This window comes from Lepisosteus oculatus, chromosome 11 (genome assembly GCF_040954835.1).
Source record: "Lepisosteus oculatus isolate fLepOcu1 chromosome 11, fLepOcu1.hap2, whole genome shotgun sequence".
Lineage (NCBI taxonomy): Eukaryota > Metazoa > Chordata > Actinopteri > Semionotiformes > Lepisosteidae > Lepisosteus > Lepisosteus oculatus.
The window spans coordinates 25,854,692-25,877,877 of NC_090706.1; the positions used below are offsets into that span (position 1 = coordinate 25,854,692).

At 37.1% G+C, this 23,186-nt stretch overlaps 1 long non-coding RNA gene across 1 annotated transcript in view; it reads left to right on the top strand.

Moving 5' to 3' along the window:
* Positions 1–1,547: 1,547 nt before the first annotated feature.
* The window catches only part of LOC107077643 (uncharacterized), a 47,250-nt gene continuing 25,611 nt past the window's right edge, over positions 1,548–23,186 (top strand). The window contains exons 1-3 of the long non-coding RNA XR_001478646.2: positions 1,548–2,062; positions 21,203–21,302; positions 22,032–22,123. This is a non-coding gene — a long non-coding RNA (uncharacterized lncRNA). The remainder of the gene's footprint in view (positions 2,063–21,202; positions 21,303–22,031; positions 22,124–23,186) is intronic.

Here is a 23,186-nt window from a genome sequence, read left to right on the forward strand (position 1 = left end):
AGAGAAAGGCTGTCCGATCATTGGTGTCTTGTCTTGGAGGTTCAGTGTGATTGCAGATTTTCATTCCAACTCAATGATCTCAATGACTGTAATGAGCTTGTTACTGGGTTAATTCAGTCACTTTATCTCTCCCATCTCTTTGAAGCACTGCTACTGTTTAAAAAAGACTAGAAAACCTGCAGATACTAGAACCAGGACCAGCACTGGACAGACAGTGTGTTTGGCAGCTTCGTTTTTCCAGCTTATTGAAATCTACACAATTTGGATATGGCCAGTCTTCTTCTTATTTTTTAAACAATACTTCTTTTGTGTATGTTTCCCAAGCAATATATGACACACAGGTACCTGGAATGTATTACATGCACTGAAAGTTCATTTAAAGCTGTTATTTTCTTATAAAGGAGCGCATCAATTGATCATCTAAAGAAACTTTGTTCATGACATTATTACACAGGGAATCCAAATAATATTAGTATTTGTAGCACAAATCATATTTGTGTATGTATTTTGGCATTCACATTATGTTCTTGCAGTGGTATTGCTTTTCCTTTAAATTGATGTAGTAATTTTGAAGCCTTAATGGATTCATGGATTCATGGATTCATGGATTCATGGATAATGGATGTAGGAAGAATTCACCTCTTATTTCCTAACAAGTTATTTTGTCACATAATTAAATCTAAGTAGAAGCTTTTTATCGTGAATACATTTATGTAACTGCCATAAAAAGTCTTCTTTTCATTCACACTTTGTTTTCCACATTTGTTGGACAAACACATTTTGAAGTATACATTAAAAAGGGCTTCGCTAACTGAGCTGGCTTTTTTATTATCTTGGATATTTTAGAACAAATTAAAGTTCAAGAGTGCAAATGTGGTGTTATGTTAAAGAAGGTGGTTTTAAAATTGACTAAAAAAATATCTCCCCAGCAATGGCTCTCTGAAAGTGCTGGCTGCTGTGATTACAAAAAGTCAGCAGAAAAGCAATAACAGCATTGAGTCAAGGGTTTCATTAGACATGCAGAGAAGCAGATGATTCACTTCTGACCTTCATTTTACCCTTCTGACTTTTTTTCTTGAAGAAATGTTAAAAAATAAATTATATTTACTTATTGTCCACCATTACAGGAGCTGTAGTTAACTCAAGTTATCTTTGTTTCTCTGACATTTAGTAGCAATAAATTTGGTAAATTTGGTTCATTTACGTAGGTTTAAATAAAGACGTTTTACATTACCAATAATTGTCCAAGGCACAATTTCTACAACACATTTTAATGCAATGGCTCATTTCATTGAAGTCTTTTAAATTTAATGCTAATACCGAGGTATTTTTTTTTTCTCCTGAATGAAACCCCATGAAGAGTCTTTCCAGAATGCCCTAAAAAATGCAGATAAGTGGTTTAAAACTGGACCCTGTTATCAGTCATCCATGAATGTGTGTTCTGAAAGAGGATGTCCTGGATGGGTTTGGTTTTTCCATGACATCTTCCCTACCAGAAGCACCTGTGGGAATACTGCATGTGTTCTCACATGTGAGCTGCTTGTGCCTTGGATCGGAGGGCTCAACTTTGAAACATTTTGAGTTCCTCCTAAAAAGCTCATACTGTATATACAATGATATTACCATTTCTTCATTATTGCGAGAAAGGATTTGATGGCCCAAAGAATACACTTTTTGGAGGATTTGGAGGATGCATGTGCACACTGTCCTATCCACTGTTTAAGGTGGAACTAATCAGTGGCTATGAGATGTAAGTTGATGGACGATATGCTGGACGAGAGAGAAAACCGAAACTGGGAAGCTACAGGCGGTGCTGTTAGCAGGATGAAAATACAAGCAGGGTGTGGTGCAGACAAACATAGTTCAGGGTTGTTGTCCAAATTAACGAAGGCTGAAAACGGGAAAAGGACTGTAGTGAAGCACCGAGGGAATTCAAGAAGAGGTACAAATACAAGCCAAGGCCAGAACTAAGAGGCAGTCTGCTGGGGAGATCCAAAAGTTGAGGTTGGGACAAGACAAGCATGTATTGTCTGAGCATTAAATGTCACTTGGTGAATGATAGGTGAGTGGAGGCGTAGCCGGTTATCATAGAAAATAAATCTCTTTGCAGTGTTCCAGTGGGAATGAGCCTAACACATACTGTGCATGTCATGTCTACATCATTCCTGTACTTGTGTGAGAGTTGTAGCAGTGAGCTACAATACTGATCTGGATAACAGTTATTGGTTTTTATGATTACAAGCCAAGTTGAGTAAAAACAAGAACTTGGCAATCTCAAATTCTACAACACAAAAATAATATACAGTATATACAGGGTGTTTTCAGATGAGACTATTGTATTTTTCCCGTATTGACCAGCTGTGGTCTCTGTGAACCAACAATTCATATCCTGTAGATTTACGTTTATAAAGAGCTTTAGTTAAGTGTTATTTTCTTTGGTTGTTTATTTCCTCTCAAATTGACACAGCATTTTCACAGCACGTTTTTTTTGTTGTTGAACATTGCTGCTTTTTAAACATCTGACCTTTGGTTTTCTTTTCTAAAAGCTGTGCTTGTGACAAAGTTGTTTTTTTCTGAGCCATCTCTCACATTTTATAAAGAAGACATTTTACTTCAAACAATAATCCAGACAGTGAGCATTTGGGATATAGAAATATAAAACAATACTAGCATTACAATTTGTCTTATTGTTTCAGATTAAATAAGGTGTAAGTCTACAACAACATTGTGTGCATTTATTTTCCTAATATTTAGTTTAATTTAACAGTCAATTTTACTTGTGTTGTAGAATTGGATTTTCCTAATCATAAACCATAGATTACAGTATGTTGTATGATTTTATAATTACACAGTATATAAATTATGTATTATGTATTAATTTTAAATAATTGTTTTTTGATTACTCTATTTTTATTTGCTTTTCAATGTACATTAAAAGCACTAAAAGGTTATTCACAGAGATTTTTCGAGTGTCAAATTTTTTTTATTTTCTGAAACTTTTCATGCATATTGGCATAAATGTGTTTTAAACTGCTGGATTTTTTAAGTAAGACAAAGTAGAATAAAATTCTACCTGTTAGAATTAAATTTAATCTGTCTCCTTCTTAAACTGTCCCATTTCAATATAACTGATGGGAATTGGTCCAGACACATACAGCCCTTTGTGTTAAGAAGATTTCCCTGTTATAATTAAAAATGTTCCAATAACTATCTATGTGAGAATAAAATTCTCATACATATTTCTTATGTTGGTAAAATGTTCTGCTAAAAACAACACTTAAAAAAAGATAACATCTTACATTAGAATTCCACATTGAACAACGAGTTTGCTTATTTACTATCCACTGTGTAGACACAGAGGCAACAAAAGGTCATGGTGCAGCATAGAAGTGCTCCGTCTGTATGACTCCCACTAAAGAAAAGGCAACATTAAGGACTGTACTTGTTCTTGTTAATTTAGAACAAGATTAGCCTAATAATAGGTGCTTTTATTCATTGGGGAAAAGAAAAGAGACACAACGTTTTGGCTATGGAGCCTTCTTCAGGTGGCTCCTGAAGAAGGCTCCACAGCCAAAACATTGCCTCTCTTTTCTTTTCCTTTTAGCATGGAATAAACCTTTACCTTTTCCTTTGCACCCTTTGCATGCTGACACAGCTCCCTACTTGAAATGCTTCATCAGAGGTTTGTCTAGACGTAACTAACTGGGCTTAACTAAGCTGAAATGAAAACCAGAAGATAACTCCAGCTCTCTAGGACAAGGGCTGAGTAGGTTGTAGAGATACCATCTTGACCTCAACGTGATGAAACGATTGGGACACTGCTGTGTGTGTAACTCAGTATTATCACACATTTAGTCATATCTTCACAAGTAGTTTTGATGTGTATTCCTGCTTTGTCTGGGATGGTGAAGATGTCATCAAGTCTTGGACACCTTCCAACATGATGACAAACTTCCCTAAAGTATAGTACCTGTGGTACAGCACTCCTGTGCTTGCTCAGCCAGCCTCATAATCTGATAATGTATCCGCTTAACCAGGATTTGGGCAAATGACAGACTTAGACACCCACTGTGACATCAGCTGTCACCACTGTGTTACTCTGACGCTCATTCAATCAGCGAGGCTGTGCTGTGCGTCATTCATAGCTGCTATGTGGCATCACACATTCAGCTGAAAACGACACCCCTGGTCTTTTGAAATGACGCCCCAGTCAAGATGAATCACAGATGATCTTATTATAGTCAAAACGGGATTTTTTAAAATTTGATTAATGTCATGTATGACAAATTATTACACAGCCTAAAAACGTTTTAAAAAGCATTTGGTATGATATAAAACCAATTATATTTGGCAAAGAGGAGATGTTTTACATTTCAGTTTTAGAGTACTTATTTTTCCACAGTTATGTTTCATATGTTTGATATCTAAAAGAATAATATTTGTTTTTGCGTGAAATACATAGTCTGTCCTAAAGTATGATCATTGATGTCTGCATTTGATCCTGTTTCTAAAAATCATTAGAACCCTGCAAACCAATTTTCCAGTTCTTCATACTGATTGCCTTGTTTCAGACACCACTCTGGATACTGCATCTGGACCAGAAATAAATATTAAAGTCAGAGAGAAATGCTGCTTGATTAATTCTAATACAAAGTGCAAATGTTCAATATACTTTCCATAAAATAAGTTGTAGAGTGTCCAGAGAATGCAGTAAGACAGATTTCCCTCTGGGATTTTCCAAGCACAAAACTCCCGTTTTGCAAGCAATATTCTTCATGGCCAAACGAACTCATATTTGGGTTCAAGCACATTATTACTGATCAAAAACTTCTAGATACATAGTAAATATCAATGGAAATTAACTACATCAAATAAACTAACTTTTATGTGAAAGAAAGTTATTTACTGAAATTACTACATGGATATTAAATAGCATATAAAAGTGTGTGTCATTATTTGGTTTCTTTCTTTGATAATTTCTTTCTCCAAAACCAAGATCATTGTATACTCCATTTTATCTGATGGGGGCAGTGTTGAATCATGCCTCAACTCGAACTCGATTCCATTTTGAAAAAATCTTAAAATGGGGAGCATTTTCTAATGTCTAAAATGTTTCTTCAAACCTTGACACCATTTTAAAAGACCTGAGATGAAAAATGTAACTCTTACGCAGTGTGGAGGATAATTAAAAGGTGGAATTGTTAGCTGCTTGAGAAGTCTTCATGCTTCAAACCTAGATAGAGCTATTAGAAAAGATTAGTATTTTTGTATATAAATAACACTTGAGCTCAAGAGGTTCTAAATATATAGTCCCTGTTGAACAAAAGCTTAATTAAAATACTTCTTGCTCATTTTTAAGTGCTTCTGAAGACCTTGATGAAATTTTAAACTCTTTTCTAAGTGTCTGGAGGAATGTTAATGTTTATATACTTATTTTAGATATGATTGTTTTTTGCTGTTTATGCGTCTATTTACTTATTTTATGGAGTTTATATGACACTGCCCTTAATGAGAAAATATGGAAATGTATATGTGGGATTAATATATATTTTAGAGCTGTTTTCTGTCACTTGTTTCTATTTCATTATGAGAAATTCAGGTGAGCTGAATATAATTTGTCATATACAGTATGCTTTTTCCCTGATGCGAAGCTTCTGCTTCTGATTTCCTTTGATCCAACTAATCCTTAATTAAAGTGAACTTCAGCAGCAAGGCTGAGAACCTAAAGATAATTAGATAAATAAAGAAAATTAGATCAAATTAGAAAATAAGATAAAATACTGGATGGATTAAAGACCTCTTAAAGCACTGGATCAGCAGTAGCCTATACTAGTATGTGACTTTTCTGAGGACCAGAGAAGTTTAAATTATTCTCCTGGGTAAGCAGGCATTAGGGAAGGAGATAATCTGGTCAACACCAGCAGGTGTAGACTTATCCTGCTGATTCTGCAATCCCTAGTGGCTTGGCCAACTCAGACAGTATGCTTTGACCATATTACACTGAATGCAGAACAAGTATCTGTGAGTTAAAGGGTGCACACTGGTGGGAGGGATTCCAGTGGAACATTAGTAATCACTTTTCTCACAATCTAGCAGTTATACTTTTTGTTATCGGGATTGTTTAAAGTATTCCTAAAATGGATCTATATTGGCCTTTAGATTTCAAAACAGTCAATCACTCAATCTTATTTGGTTTAAAAAAAACATTTACTAGAGACAATTTAATTAAAAGCCATAAATACAGTCTATAAAAACTGGGCTTTTTAGGCCTCATAAATGTGCAGTTATACAGGTCTATCCATTAGGATTATTCCCTTAATTTATATATTGTTGCTGCTGCACAAGTGGTATTACTGTTGAGTGCACTTCTGTAGATCAGTGTTGGCACTGCACTGGCCTACGGTCCCTTGTGATCCGGGAGGAAATTCAAGGTGGCCTTTGGAAAGCTCCCAGATTTGCATTCTCTTTTATTTTTGGATTAACAGTTCCATTAACACATTAGAATTCCCATGTTCTTTTGATAGCTTTTTTAGGATGACTAAGCAATCATTTAGTGAAGATTTTTTTTAGCCGACTAAAAACTAAAGCGATTTCTTCTGGTTACTTTTTTATTAGAAATGCAAGAACTGTATGCTTCATTATTATTCATTTTATTCAGCCTATTATTCCAAGGGGGTTAGAAATATTAAAATGGTTCTCCAATGTAAAAGGTGAAAAGCAGCTGAGAGAAATTATCTCTGTGTACTCAGCAGACAAGGGAGCTTTGTAATTTTCCAGTAAAAATGTCTGCATTTTGGAAAAGCAAGTTGGAGAAAAAAAAAAAACAAGACCATTCATACGGATGGTTTGTGAATTCAGTGAAAACATGTTGTGGTCTTTGTGATCAGGCAAGAGTAGAGAAATCATTTTTTTTTCTGCAGAGACTGAGTGTGACATTGTCATATTAGTATCAGAACTACCATTCTGATGTTGTGTAGCATTTTCAAGGTAAACAAAATCAGGACTGGTAGATTACTTATAAAAAAAGAGAAAGTTTTGGGTTTGTGCTCCATGCACCTTGAGAACATCAGCCAATTTTGTTCAGAACAGCCACAGGGAGTCAGATATGGAGGATTTATTTTTAGCTTAGTTGAACCAGTCAGTTGAGAATGAATTCTCATTTAACATAATGACCTGGAGAGCTGTGATTTGTAGTACAACAGGGTGTTTACTGGAGTTTACTTTGAGTGAAGGGCCTTGATCAAGGGTACAGCATCAGCCTTTCAACCAGAGCTCAAACTCATGATCTTTGAGAGACCAGTGGCTAAGCCACTACTCCACACTGCTACCCCAAAATCTGGCATGAATCCCATGACTATCTTTTCCCTGTTGCAGACCAGGCTCTGTCAGACCTTTGGACTGGGTGGACTGTGAATGGTGAATAGGTTGTGAGTAATGGAGGGACAGTTACTGGCAAGAGAAATCAGATGCACCCCTGTTTTCTCCATGGACAGTGAGTCTGTAAATCATGCTCTCCTGGGATCCACTTTCAGTTATACAGTACATACCTTCATACGTTCTGTTTTGGAGGTCAGAATTGAGGTAGAGGCTCAGAGAGTCACTGTGCTATCTTCTTGTCAAGATCATCATCCCTCCTCTCGCTCCGATCCTTTCATATTTTACTTGATTACATCCACCTGCCCACTGTTTTGTCTGTCATTATTCAAGCCTCCCACTATTCCTGGCTCAGCATAGGGAGATGGACGCCCGGAAGCCCACCTACCAGCAGGTCATGGAGAGACCTGACTGCATAGGCTTCATCACGGCATCCTGACCATCTGAGTTCGGGGCTCGGAGCGCCTGGCCTTGTCACCCTGGTTTTTACTCCTTGTTCCTGTTCCGGATCCCGTTCCAGATTTTAACTTTGTTTGTCGTGGATGGATCTACCGGTTCCTGGACCCAGACTGTGCCCCGGATTTCCCCCTTGGATTGTTTGGATTTGTTTGCCTGTGCCACGCCCCCTGAGCACCGGATCAACGTTGTCACGTCCCCCTGTCTGTCAACCTGTCCTGATCCTCTACATCTCCTTCCCTGATGTCCTTCTCCACTTACTTCGGGATTATACTGTCTTTATAGGACGGCTCCCGTTATACTTCTTTGCTTTGGAGATAGTTCTCCGTGCATTCATTATTTTCTGGGTTCTTTGTTTTAGAACATTATATTAGAACCATGATTGATCTTGTCTCTTGAAAGCGCCTTTTTGATCCAGGTCTCAACCTTCTACAGCTTCATAAATCAAGAAGTCAGTTCTCAAAGCTCTCAAATGACAGCTGACACAAGCAGGGCAAAAAAGTGGAGTTTTGTTTACAAATAATTTAATAAATAAGTAAATTCTAAATGAAACAGTATATTCTTGAATACCCTGTGTGATACCAACTGATGATGAATACCGTCAGTCACAGAATTTATAAATAACACTAAAACATGCACAAATAATTAAAGTATTATATATTTCAGACAATATTTGTCTCCTTGGTTAATAAAAAAACAAGATAATTCATATAGAGACATTTGTCTACTTCTTTGCTGGGGGAATTATATCAAGGTTTCATCTCCTTAAATGAATAAGGTTCCTTTTCCAGATCTTTCCTTTTGAAATAATATTTGAGAGTTTCCTGTCAAGATACGAGAAGAAGGAGCCTTGATTACATAGTATTGTTTAATTTCATGAATAGAAAAAACAGGCTGCTGGAGACAGAAAAAGTTGTCTAAAAGACATTGACAAAAATAAATCGGGAACAAAAACAAAAACAGTATTTGACCTGATCTGATTATCTGTATAATTTCTTTACACAATTCTTTAATTGTTTCAAAGTAGGACAGTCCCTAAAAAGGACCCTATTTGTCTTATAAATGGACTAGTTAATGGCTGTTTTATGTTCTGCTACTTTAGAAATTAAGGCCACATTGCAGCCAGGGAGCATTTCTCCTTATTTCAGTAATAATGGATAAATTAGAGTCCTCTGAAGGTTTTATTGAAATGTTGTATTTTACTAGAGCATTTTTGTCTTTGACAAAAAACACACACATTCATTACTTGTTACTCACTTTTGTTTAGACTGAGTATGATTAATTGTAACCATCCATCCATTTTCTTAGCACTTCATCCAATACAGGGTCACAGGGGAGTCGGAGCCTATCGCACCAAGCAACAGACACAAGGCAGGGTACACCCTGGACAAGATGCCAGTCCATGACAGGGCAGACAGGCACACACTCACACCAGGGACAATTCAGAGCACCCAAAATAAACCCATGTGAACACAGGGAGAACATTTAAACTCCTCGCAAACAGCACTCCAGGTCCAGAATTGAACACAGGGCCCCAGAACTGTAAGGCAGCAATGTCAACCACTGCCCTACAGTGCCACCCTAATTGGAACCAATGTTCCACAATTGCATTTGTAAGTTTCTGTAGAAAAAACAAAGCTAACATTTTAATTGTCTTTGTCAATTTAACCTGGATTAAAAGTATTTTATAATTCCGTGTTAAAGCATACATGAAGTAACATACAGTATAGGATGGGCTCTTAGGCCCTGGGTTCAGTTCTAGTACGTCTATGAGGAGTTTCCATAGTCATTGTGTGTTTGTGTGAGATTTCTTCGGGTGTTTTGGTTTCATTCAGTGCCATGCTAGCGAAGTTAAATCATGTCTTTAATGTCTGTGGGTGTGCCTCCTGAAAGAGTGGTGTAACGGGAGCCGAGTCGGCCTCCCGTGGAGTGTGCAGTAAAGACCCGATGTGTGACCATAGAATACGGAAGTGGCTGGAGACGGACTTCAAGGAAGACACACTAGGGTTTATTCAATGTTGACAGACAGTGAGCAGTGACAGTAGTGATCCTGTGCACAGGGAAAAACAAAGTAAACAAGTCCAGGCAGCACCAAAAGGGGTAGTCAGGGCACAGCCTGTATTCCATGAGCTGGGAGATCCATCCTAGACAAAGATGATTAAAATCCCCTGGAAGGGGAAATGAGACCAGGAACATAGAGAGATAAAAGCTTAATGGGACCAGGCACTCCGAGCCCTGGGCTCAGAGGTCAGGATGTCTGGGATGAAGGCCTATGCCCTCAGGCTTCCCCTGAAGCCTGGTAGTACGCGGGCCTTCAGATGTCCATCTTCCAAAGCTAAGCCAGGATCTACGGAGATGCTAGGCTTATAAAGCCAAAACATAAACAAAGCAAACAAGGAAATAATTGAACTAAAATAAATAACAGAAAGAGGTAGGAGAGCCCTCTAGACGAGGGATGTCAACTGCAACACATAGTCCCATATTTGCTTCTATATTTTAGGGATAGGCTCCAGATGGCCAGAGCCCAATTGTCTGCTGTCACAAATCACACTCTGTCTCATAAACACTATAGCATTTCCACGTGTAGCAAGCACTCGTGCCCTACTTAAGCTCATACACTTTTCCTATTTAAACCCCATCTTCCCTCCACTCGCTATTAAGGACTTCTCGAGAAGAGCTTACCCTATGTACCATTGTTGTTCTACTTACTTGGCTTTTGCTCACGAACCTCGGGTTACTTCTTGCTTAGTGATTCGGATACCTTCTCTAGATAACTAAGATTCATGTCTCCAGCTTCACACAGGGTTCTTTTGTTACCAACAGACAATTCCCTGACAGCTGCTTTCTGATACTGGAATGTAAAATAGGACAAATTTGAAATAAATGTGGAAAAGATAGTATTATGGGTACAGTGCAAGACTACAAAAAACAAGATAACAGAGGCTTGATGTTGCTAATTATTTCTCAGTTAAATTATACAACAAGCAGTCCATCACACTGTTTCAAAGCAACAGACCCAAAATGCGAGCCCTCCATTTTGTGCTATGAAAGTGACTTGATTCTAGGAAATTCCGGTTTACTAATTGCCGCAGTTTAAACAATGTCAGAGTTGCCCTCGCAATCTCTGCCTTTAGCTTCTCTGAATGATGGGCCTAATAAATATGACCAATAACATCATAAAAGAAAATGAGAAATTCATTAACTTCAGAATGTCAGAGGGCATTAGAAGAGTCAGTACACAGTGGCTGTAGCTAGGGTATAGTTTTAAATTCATTATGGAGAACTGGAAATGTTAATGAAATGGAGTGCTTTCTCTGTATTGGCAATGTTGTAGCACACTCTGGGGTTTATGCCAATAGGTTATATAAATGCTTAAATAAGCACACCCAAATTAAGTTTGCATTCATCTGACCAAAATTGAAAAAATATGTATTATCTATAGGATATTTAATACATGCATCATTTGTAATCTGTAAGGACCTTTCTGCAATGAAAGCAATTTTTAAAAAGCTGTTTCAATGTACTAGATCTATGATAATATAGCTATCTTCTGGCTGATTAACAAAGTGCTGTCTGTGAGGACTTTTGCTCCTCTGTGCTGTATCCCGGACAAGGGTTGAAAAGGAGGCCACATAAACATTGAATTGTTGGATTAATGGATTACCTGCATGCCAGTAAATGTATTTTCTTATTATGCATTGGTAGGACAATTATAGCATACAGTGGGAACACACTTAATGTTTCACTGTGTGAAACTTGAGTGAGAAGTTTTTTTAATCAAAATTGAATTTACTGAAAGGGAAGGTTAAAAATGACAAACCTGCTTTGAGGTAGAGTGTAATAATGAGAAAAAAAGAAAACATGTCTGGTGTATTCAAAGGCAGGAAGGGTGAAACATCAAAGTTTGCAAGAAAGACTAATAAATTCCTCTGCAGTTTTATTACTTGTTTATAGTTCAAGTTTTAATTAAGCTGCTAAATTACAAAGTGTAAATCCCTTTCTCACTTGTCTGTTTTGGCTGCTGCAGCTTTTTCAGTGGATATGAAAACAAACAGGTCCTTGATTAGTTCAAGAAATTGTCTTCCTTATTCTGCCTTCACATCACTTCCTCTTTAACTATACAGTATGTGATGCTAAATGGCATGGCACTCCAAACACATACAGTACGCAGTAAACAGATATCTGTAATTGAAAGCTAAAAGCAGAGAGTTAGCTCTGCTGAAAGTCTCATGATGGAAGTGTGGTCAAGATATTTTAAACACACACAAACTTGCTTTACCCTAACTGGGGTTCTTAAGTACTAAAGTAGTCTCATAGTGTCTTCTTTAATTTAGAATTGATTAAATTTTAACACCTTATATTATTTAATGGTGTATTTTGCTGGTTGCCATTTCACAGTAGCAAAGCCTTTAATATAATAAAGCCTTTTCAACTGTAAGAACGACTAGAGCTGCCAGCCAAAATGAAGGACAAAATGGCAACAAGAGCAAAGTCTGCACTATACAGATACAGAACACAAGTTAACTGTGCTGATGAGTCCCAATTAGGAAGAAAACCTGTCTGCAGCTGTGAAATGTCATGACTGCTTTATCACCTACATGGCTACTAAAAAAAGATAATGTAATCATCAATGATTATTACAGTAAAAATGTATACTGTACTGTATGTAAATAGGAAACATGTACATTTGTTGAAATATTTATGAATTTATTGAAATTTGTAGTTTCATGTCCCTGCTGTAACACATTTATATTCTAGATTTAAATAACAGTAGTAGGGACTAGCAGCAGGGTTCTAGTAGAAAAGAAAGATACAGTAGAGATGGGTTAGTGTTAATTTATTAAATTAAATAACCCACAATTGCCACACAGAGCACACACATTTGCACAGAGATGTTGTAGACAGACATCCATCAGCACCTGATGGAGTGGATCACATAGTCAAGCTGGCATAAGTGAGAGAGACAAGGAGACAACATATACAGATAGAAACAGCAGGAGACAGGCAAAGACAGGACACTGTAGACAGGTAATATCAGACAATGACAGCACAGGACTTATACAGCAGGCATTAAACCACAGCTAATGATACCCATAATGCCTCAGAAATCAGTCTCCAGAGAGTTCATAGCAACCATCTCAGTCTGGTTCCCCAACACTAATGCAATTTTCTCACCAGATGATACACTGAATGCAGCTTATGTATGTTATGGATGTCATCTCTTTTCCACAAACCTGAAGAAGACTCTGCATTCCATTGTGTTATTTTCATTTTACTTTCCAGCATGGAATTCACCTCTATTTGCTCCCCAGTACTGTATACATGGTATACAGAGTTTGTGAAAAAGGTGTGAAAAAGGTGTTTTAAAAAGTAATCACTTACAATTGTGAATAATTAAAGGAAGTATTAAAAATAAATTCTGAGTTGAGAGAAACAGCTTTGAGGTAACACACAGTAACTTTACTTGGTAAGTACACAAACAGTGCATGGGTCTCTATAGATGGTGTGTGTAGAGAGGATTCCCAAACCTGGTCAAGGAGGAAAACTCTCCTCTGGTTTTTGCTCCAGGTTAATTTATTACTATTACTTATATGGGTCTTATTTGTAAATTTGCTTTCAGATTTTAAAATATGAAATATGATTTGTAATTGTGTCAACCTGCATTTCAGAACTGCCCTTATTTAGGTCTGTTGCCTGAAATTTGTAGTTGCCTGTAACCAATGGAAGCAAAAAAAAAAATGCTCATGGTCAGAGTGCCTGATACAGAGTCGTCATTCCCACCGGGGGGCGTTTGTGACGCAGTGCCATTCCCACCTGGGGGCGTGTCTGATGCAGTGCCATTCCCACTTGGGGGCGTGTCTCACACAGTGCCATTTCTATCTGTACCTGTTAATCATCAGTTGATCATCTAGTAAAGTTGATTAGTTAGAAATAACAGCCAGCAAGCCAAGGAGAACCTGAGTAAAGTTCTCTGTCCTGAGGTTATTGGAAACAACACATTTGAAGTAAAGTATACTTGACACTCAGGACTAAAGAAACAACTCAAATAAAAGTCTAAACAAGCAAGCAGGTCAATTGAGTCATCAGCTTACACTGGAGGTCTAGAGCTCAGCTGGAATGAAATCCTCCAGGACCAGGGCTGGGAACCAATGGCCTGGATCACTGTAAACTGATTAACCTTTACAATTCCTCAAATACCTAGTAACGTGATTTTGATTTTAGAAAACAATCCCTTACACAAGCAACACAAAATTACAGCAAATTATCTTTTAAAGGTAACTTCCTCCACAGTGTGTCTACATATAAAAATATTTACATTTGTACTAAATTTGAGATACTTCCCTTTTACTATCATTGTATTATTATTCCAAACTCTACTGAAATGAAGCTAGATATGACATAAAAAGTTATCTAAAACAAATGGCGCTTTCAGATTTAAAAACGTAGCTTGCATCGTGGACACTTACTCATAGGCTTGCACAAAGCAAGTTATAATTGTTGGCAGGACATTTACCTTGATTTTGTCTCTACATTTATAGTAATACATGTTCCCTAATACACACACAACGCGAGGCCATTTATCCAGTTGATGATGAAGGTTATGTTCATTTGTCTTCAAAGTCAAAGAAGTACATTGACAGATAACAGGCATGCTTTAAAATATAGTCAGTTTGTGTGCTGGTCATTGATGTATGTGGTGCAGCAAATAATTAGTAGCTTATATTGTTATGCCCCTCATATTTTTCTGGGTGGGACAACAATTCTTATTTCTGTCATATGAATCTGCCCTGATTGATTAACACTTACTTTTATGTAACCATTATCAGTTCACCTACTCTTGGCATTCAGATTTGACAGGGCAGTGCATCAAGAGATCTCTCACAGTTATGATATATTGTGGCATTATCTGTGCTCGTGACACAACTGTGTTTTAAAGCAAGATCATTAATCATGAGGAGCTATGGCAGTGGCCCTTAATCAAATTACACACCCTCCTAATACTAGCCGCTGTGCAGGAGAAGGATCTTCTGTGTTAAGTGTGCAGGCTGGCTCTCAAGAAACGGTACGCGATTATAGAGAGCACCCTTTTGAAGAAGAACTTTACACTAAATATTTATTCTTGCAGTTTATAGCCTTGCATTCCTACATTCAACGATCCTCCTAATACTTTGCATGTTAATCCACTCTAATTTGGGATTGTTAAACTAATGGACAAAAAGAGCCCGTCTTCACTTGATGTGCCCTTTATTGCAATGTGCTGTTGAAACACAAACTAATTTCAGTAATGAATGCAAAATTGAGCTGGGAATAAAGTTTTATTACTTTTTAATTGCAAATTCTTGATCTTATTGAGGTTACTTACGCACCTTATGAGATAAACATTCTGTATGTGGCATGAATATGTTGTAAATGGAAGTTCTTAACTGACGTTTGGGAGGGATAAGGACAGACAAGCCAGTTTAGTCTAGCTGTTTTATATTGCAGACCTTACCAACTTTCGCTATATATATAAAACTCTTGCACACTGCTTCTCTGATTTTTTCCCACATTCATCCTACCTGCATTACATTTCCACCTTTGCAGCTACCCACCCCTTAGTTAACTCCTCATTATAGGTTGAGGGTGGGGTTAAATTTCGTTGTCCTATGGCCATGAGGGTATCTCTTAAAAGGCGGGTTAAGCCAAAACCTATTATAGTCAAGTACTTAAACATTCACAAAACATCTGATTCTTGGATGGCGTTATTACTTATTACTCAGTTCACATCTCTGTATCACATGTGTATTGCCACATACTGTATGGTTTGAGGAAAGTGCAAACAGGCATATGTAAACTTAATGCCACTGGTATTTAGTATACTATTCAACAACAGCACTATGTACTCCAAGGAATAAAAGAAGAAACATCTTTTGGCAGGAATACCTTGGTGATTGATGTCTACCTTTCACTTATCAGCATCTGTATTTAGTACAGTTTGCTAAGAAGGGCTTGGCTAGACTGACGCCTAACACTGATGCTACCAAAGTAAGAACTGTTTTTTTATCTTTACTGGATGGAAGAAATTTGTATTGGACTTATTATCACATCACGTTTATATTGGAAGATCACTCATCCATTATCCAGAGGTGGCATTTCTGTTCAGTCCGGGCAGGTCTGAGCTCTCAGCCCTCGGTCTTCACGGAGACGAGTCATATTCACACGAGGAGCTTGACACCACCCAGTGCTCCACTCACCAGATTCAGCAGATTGTCCCAACAACCTGCTGCTTATTAACTTTAAATTAATACTGTATTTAAGACCCGCAGCACCGCTGCTTGGGTCTCAGTTATTGAGCTGCTCTCAGCCATGCTCTATCCTGGCTTGAGAGTTCAGTGTTCCATAAAAACATGTTTTAATTGGAGACAGTTTAAATAGCTCTAGAAAAATGTGTTTTTTGTTCTTAAATTACACAGTGAGTTGCCTGGTTTCAGTTTCCCCCCCTATGAGATATAGGAGCCATCAGTTCTCTTACAAACCACAGCTCTGTTTACGGAGGAAGTGGAACACAGCATTTACTGATACAGCAGCTAATAAAAACTAAAACCAAGGCTTCTCCTTCTGTTCCCAAAGTGATGTTACATTTGAGGTGCTCACTCAATATGATGAACCTAAATCAGCAATTCACTTTAGAAAGAAATCTATTAGTAGGCAATTCCACTGTTAAATGTGTCAACAGAGCCCCATGCAAACACTAAGAAAATACATTTCCAGGGGCTGGACTCAAGAATATTGCATTTCAAGTAGACTACTTAGTGGCACAGCACAGTCAGGTTTCCATGCTCATTGTACAAGCAGGAATTAAGGACGCAAGGCAGAGAGAATCTGAAGTTCTTAAGGAGGTTTTTAAACAGTTAAAAGAATGGAACAGAAAGGTAATCATTTCTGACTCAAGTTGTTATGGGTAGGGTTTAGGAGGCACTCTTTAGATAATTAAAGACCTGCTGAGCCACACCAGGTTTTGTTGACAACTGGGATAGTTTCTAAAAGTGGAATATTTTATAGAAAGGAAAGCTTACATCTTAAGCATTTAGTAGAAAAAAACCCATTGAGGATTATGTTCCAAGGTATTGAGTAAAGATACAAAGTTCAACGTTCTGAGATTGATTTCTGGAACATTTACCAGAAATTTCTGGGAGACTTCAGGGAGATACAGCAATACTTCTTTAAAGGTTATCTACCTCTGCTACATCTATACATAGAAAAATGTGTATGTACATATATACGGTATACAGTATATAACAGGATATACCAAGTAGACAGTTCTAAATGAAGGGTAAGTTCTCTGCAAGTCTGCTTTTCAAAGCTTTTCAGTGCTTTCAAAGCACTGTTGTGTGACATGGCCACTATTTTGGATTTGGTTTGCACATATTTATAGCTTTGGCACCTGTCCATCATAAATATACCAAACCTTGCATAGGTAGACTCCACCTATGATCTGTTAAGAGTTGCAAATGGACTGTGTCAAAGTCTGCAATCTAGCCGACTACGATGAGATACCAGCAGGCTAAAAAAAAAACTATAAATACACTGTTTTGAAGCTGGTTTTACTGAAGTACCAAGAAGCTTTAAGGTTAGAAAGATGTGTTTACTTTTAAAGTTTTATTGAGAAAAATACAACAATAGTCTTTTCAGAACAAGTGACAGATCAGATGATTAATTTTCTTAACCATTTTCAAACCAAAATAAAGACTTTTATTGATGTGCCATTACCTGGAGTACCCCTCTGATTCTTGTGCAAGACTCAAATACAACAGTAATGTATCTGAAATATGCTACTTGTCCTTTGGATCCAATACCAAGTAGATTCTTGAAGGACATGTTCAGCAGTCTGTGCAATGATGTTCTTGCTATAGTTATTAGTTTGCTGTCAACAGGGAGGTTTCCATCTGCTTTTACAGCTGCCCTTATAAAACTCCAGCTCAGGAAATCGAATTTATTCGATTATATATTCCATGCTATTCTGCAGGTAATTTTGCACGGTACAGACTTTTACCATACATTTTGAATGGCTGCATCTGTACTTTGGGTTTATGTAACTTCAGGCTTATTCCAAATCTTCCATTTTTAGTTTTAAAAAAACAAAATGAAGAATTTTAAAAGAAAAAAACCCAACAACAATTCCCCTGATAGCGATACTATCACAGAAAATTTTCAGTCAGGTGTTCTCTCCAATTATAGCACTGAGTTAATCACAGTGGAAACTGCTCTACATGAGTGAGGATTAAAATTATGTCGTTTTTTAGTCCTTTTAAACTTAAACCCTACTTTTGATACCGTGGGTCATGACAGTTTAATTAATTGTCTTAAATAATGTATTAGCTGATCAGGGACTTTTCTGAACTGGTCTAATTTTAAATTTAAAAAGACTAGTTTCTTGCCCTGGGAAATTCAACTTCTGGACTGGCTAATATTATCTCTGGTGTTCCACCAGGCTGCATATTAGGCCCAAAGTGATTTTCCTTATGTGTAGTAAAGTAAAGTTCTCTTTCCATTTGGGTAGATTACTGGTAAATAAAACTTGGTCTTGCACTGCTCTGCAGATGATACAGATATTTTTATTAGTCCAAGTAACTACAATTCTAATTCTGTTTTAAAGATTTTCTTAAGTGTTTTGCAGTTGTAAGAAATTGGATGTCTTACAGTTTATAAATAACTGAAGTTATTAACTGACGTTCGGGAGGGAAAACAATGACAAAGCAATCTCACAAGGATATTCCTAATCCTAATCATTACAGAAATGAGCTAATCCCTATGCATTCGTCTCAAGAACCCCCCTCTACCCCATTTTCACCTTCCAGCTAGTCCTTGGTTCACTCCTCTTGGAATGAGGTTTGAGTCACCTTGTCCTATAGCCAGGATTGGGTTATGCCAAACCTATCCCACCATGTAAATCCTAAAATTCACAAACCTTCTATATAGTAGAAGAGATAAGTTATGCTTACAGACTCTATAATCAAATAATTACACCTTAAACACATTACTAAAGTGTACCTCTGAATAATATTACTAAAGCAGGATTGTTCCTTTACTTTTTAATGTTGAGAAAATAGTACATCTAGATAAGACTACTAAATAAAAATTGTTCTATTTTTTGTTCTTACAAGTAATGCTTTATCATGCTTGGAGCCTATACAGAATTCATCTGAACTAATGAACTAATCTATTGGCATTGCTGGAAAGGCTGTTGCTGTTACTTGAAAATTCAAGTACATGTGTTTAAAACACTGAATGATCTGGCACCAGATTTAATTGAAATGCTCTCTCTATCAGACAGGATGTAGATTACAATCTTCTGATGTTGGTCTGCTTTGTAGTGCAGTGGCGAATCCTAAAAAAGAGGCAGAGGATGTTTTGCGTTTTGTCACAATGGCACCAGACTGTAGACTTCCTCACCCCCTTTAATCAAAGATTCACCTTCAATTGGAATATTTAAATCAGTCCTGAAAACATATTTATATAACACTACCTTCTCTCAATGAATTTTCAGTCAGATGTTTTAAAATCTGAATTATGCTTAATCGTTTATGCTGTTTTTGCAAATCTTGCAATCATTTTGGCGTTTTATGAATGGTGATATACTGTACAGTACAGCATATAACAATAAATGATTATCATTATCAACATTACTGCAATGGCATAGTAATAATATGATAATAAAGCAGTTATTAAACTATATATTTGTATGTGTCCTGCTCTACAGGGTCAAATCTCTGTCTGAGCAGTCAAAATAGATAAATGACAGAATCTATAGCATAGCCAAGGGCCATAGAGTTCCTGTTAAGAGTGTCTTATGTTGCATTGTGTTACTAGAGATATCACGTAAATCTTGGGTTAAACGCACCTCAAATAAAGTGAAAAGCAGCATAATTGGATGTGTGGAATACCCCCTTTAGCCTCTTTCTTTGCAGGGTGTTACATTGGTAAGGAATCCCAAGAGTCTCTTTGGTTTCTCTTGTAACTTGCCCTGCTTCGATGGATGGCTCTGTCTGAGAAATCACATTTAGTTTTCTGTTGAGAACAATCTAAAGCTTTAAGCTCATTTGGTCTTAGACACAAAGTTTTTGGTGAGGAGGCAGTCATTACTGATTACTTACCAAGCAGATGCAGTGTAGACATTTTTTAGATTAACTAGACTGGCACAGGAGAAAAGTCAGTCATGCAAGTTCCCATAAATGTTTGAGTTCCCAAAAATTCACAGTTCAAGGGAATATGGGGTTATCACTCTCTCAGGATAACGGAACGTTTTTCACTGTCAGTTTCACGAGGGTGGTAATTGGTTTAAATCTTTTTATTTTACAAGGGGAACAATACAGTATGTCAAGATAACTTGCTGAACAAAATAAATCCCTTAGATTACGAACTCTTCATTTTCCCCATCAAACCGCAGACATTTGAAAAAAAAAAGCTAATAAAGCACAGGCAATCAACAAAAACAATGATGTAACAGTGAGAAATGCAATTGAAAAATGGTCCCAATATATACTTACAGTAAATATAAATCTGTTCAGAATTTTTGTAGAAATTACTGTATTTCATGACCCATCGCAACTCCATAAAACAGTTGCTAATAAGTTTAATTTTTGCTTCACTTAGACTAATAAACTAGTCACAATTCTGAGATAATCCTGAGTTTTAATTTGTCTGTCTAATGGCTTAATTTAAATGGCACCGTGTAATTAGATGTTTTCCTTCATAAGTTAAAGATTGTCAAACAAAACAGTTGAGCAAAGATCAGAAACCATGCTGTCATTTATACCTTTTGCTCAGCAGTTTGTGATGCAGGGAGATCAGATTTCATTATCTTTTGTTGATATTCTGCATATACTCTTGCACTTTCTTAGTGTAAATTGAGAATGATTATTTATATGCAGAAAAGTTGGCCTTGTAGATGACTGTCAGTGCTCTCTTTAAAGACTCATTTAATTGAGGAATAGCCTCTTTTGAGAAATGAACAACATGGCAGAATGATCTGTCCCTTCATTTCCATGATGTTCCATAGGAAGGGATTTATTCTGTTTTGTACAGCCTGCAACTTTTCTCCAAAATTTCAATGAGAATGGATATGTTATACTCTTGAGATGCAAGTGTAAAATTGGATTGCCTACTGTGACAAATAGTTGTTATTCGCCCTCATTGCATGACCTCTGTTGAGGTCTCTCTTATTGTTTACTCGCTAGTTATCTTTGTTATTTTGGGAAATAATATTCTTTGTTTATATATCTTGCATAAATATTATGGTATGGCAAAGAAGTATTTCTAATTTGCTTTATATGTTGACTTACTTCTTGTGAATCCTTGTGTGTTTGTTCCACCATTTTGTGTTGGGTTACAGGCCCTGACTCACCTCTGGTTTAAATGGAGTCTTACCTATCCATCAGGAGCTGTCAGTGATGGAGCTTAGGATATTTTACCTGATCGTTACAGTATGTCAGGTAAGTTTTGTTTTGATTTACATGGTAACTGTCTGTGCATTGTTACACAGCTTTTCTAATTGTACACCTTTTTAAAAAAAAACAGTTAATAGGAAAATTCCTGAGTGAGAGTTCAGTTTGTTATTTTGTTAAATGTTTTGTCTGTTTTGATTTTTTTACTTTTCACTTTTTCTTTGTCAGTTAATGGACGCTATATATATTTTCCTATATTGTTTGTGCCAACCCCTAGACTTACTCTCAGGTGGTTTAGTCATACGTACGTACAGTTCATAATTGACAAGAATGGTACTAGGTTTTTGGGAGTCAAATCACTCCTGGGTCCGTCCCATATTAGCTTTTGCTTCCATGGTATTGTGGCAAGGGGTCTTGCTGGTTAAATCTGTCTGTTTCACCATGTGGGAGTTTTAAAAAGGGCTGAGCAGGTATCCCACTTAGATTGCTTGCTGGGATAGGCTGTGGCTCCCCCATGACACTGAATTTGATATGTAGTTAATAAATGGATGTATAAGTTGTGCTCAGTCATGTGAACAAGTCTTGAATCAGCTTTCATTAGCAATGAAAATGAAATGTATTTTGACTTGTTCTTGTATTCAGTTTGTTAATTTCTGCAAAATAATAACAAATACCTCCTATCCATCAACAGTACGGTACATGTACAAATTGGCCCATGTCCCATTTTTCACACTTTAGCTGCATCTCACTGCCAAATGTTGATATCTGTCACTACAGGTTTTCTGCACTGTGGATTGAGCTGCCTGAAAGAGAAGAAAGGTCTGTGATCACAGGAGACCTTTGCCTATCCTTCAAAGTCATTGTAATGGGTAAGAAAATGAAAAGTGATTAAAGAAATCCCCCTCGCCTTTCAGGAAGCTATACCTTTTGGCAAGTGGCTGGAGACGCACAGAACAGAGTACGTATTCACCATCACTGATACGAGCATGATATGGAGTAGTGAGTCTTGATATTAGCTTTTTATAATAACCAAATCAGGTTTGTCTAACAAATTAGATTCTCTTAACAGAAAAAAATGGGCTCTAAAGCGTATTATATTTACCTGGAGAACATAACTGGATAATATAAGATGGTGTGGCATCTGCGTTGAAAATGTGGTAGAGTCCAAGTACAAAGATGATTGTGCAGGGAATTTATGGTAAATGTTTACGGCTACGGTATAAGACCCAAGTATGCTAAATTTGCTCTCCAGTTTATGTAAAATGGAGAAATCCCACAGCTTTGAGAGAGGTCCTGAATGTTCTCACACTAAAATGAACAAAGCTGTGAAACAGAAAGATGAAGCAGCACTACTGGGAAGTCCCCATAGGAAAGAAACGGAACAATTGGTGGTGAGGGAGAGAGCATCTTAGCTTTTCCAGCATCTTACCTGAGAGCTAGGGGAAGTCTCTTTTTCATTATTTTATACCATTCCTTGTGTACCCCAAAACTAAAACTAAACAGTACTAGTGAGTGGTAATAATATAGTAATAAAAAAAGCTTCTTCAGTTTCTTTCTGAAAGCTCAGCAGATTGGAGATGAGTTCCCTTGGCTGAGAAAGTAATCACGAGTCAAAGTGGACAGGTGTGATGCAGAAACTGGAGCTTCATAACCTGAGGCAAAGACAAACATATCAAGGCTCCCAGTGGATAGCTTAGGGCCCAGCTGTCAGTTATCCCCACTAAAATACTCTAAAAAACACTTCAGGTAAAAATCAGTGGGCAAGTTGGCCTAAATCTGTTAAATATGTTCTCACAATACCTCCTGATCACATTTAATAGTTGGAAAGTTGGAATGAACTCCAAAATGTAACTTTGGTAGAGGAACATCTATCAGTGTGCATTGCAGAGCACAGGAAAAACATATTAATCCACTAAACCATATTCATGGTAT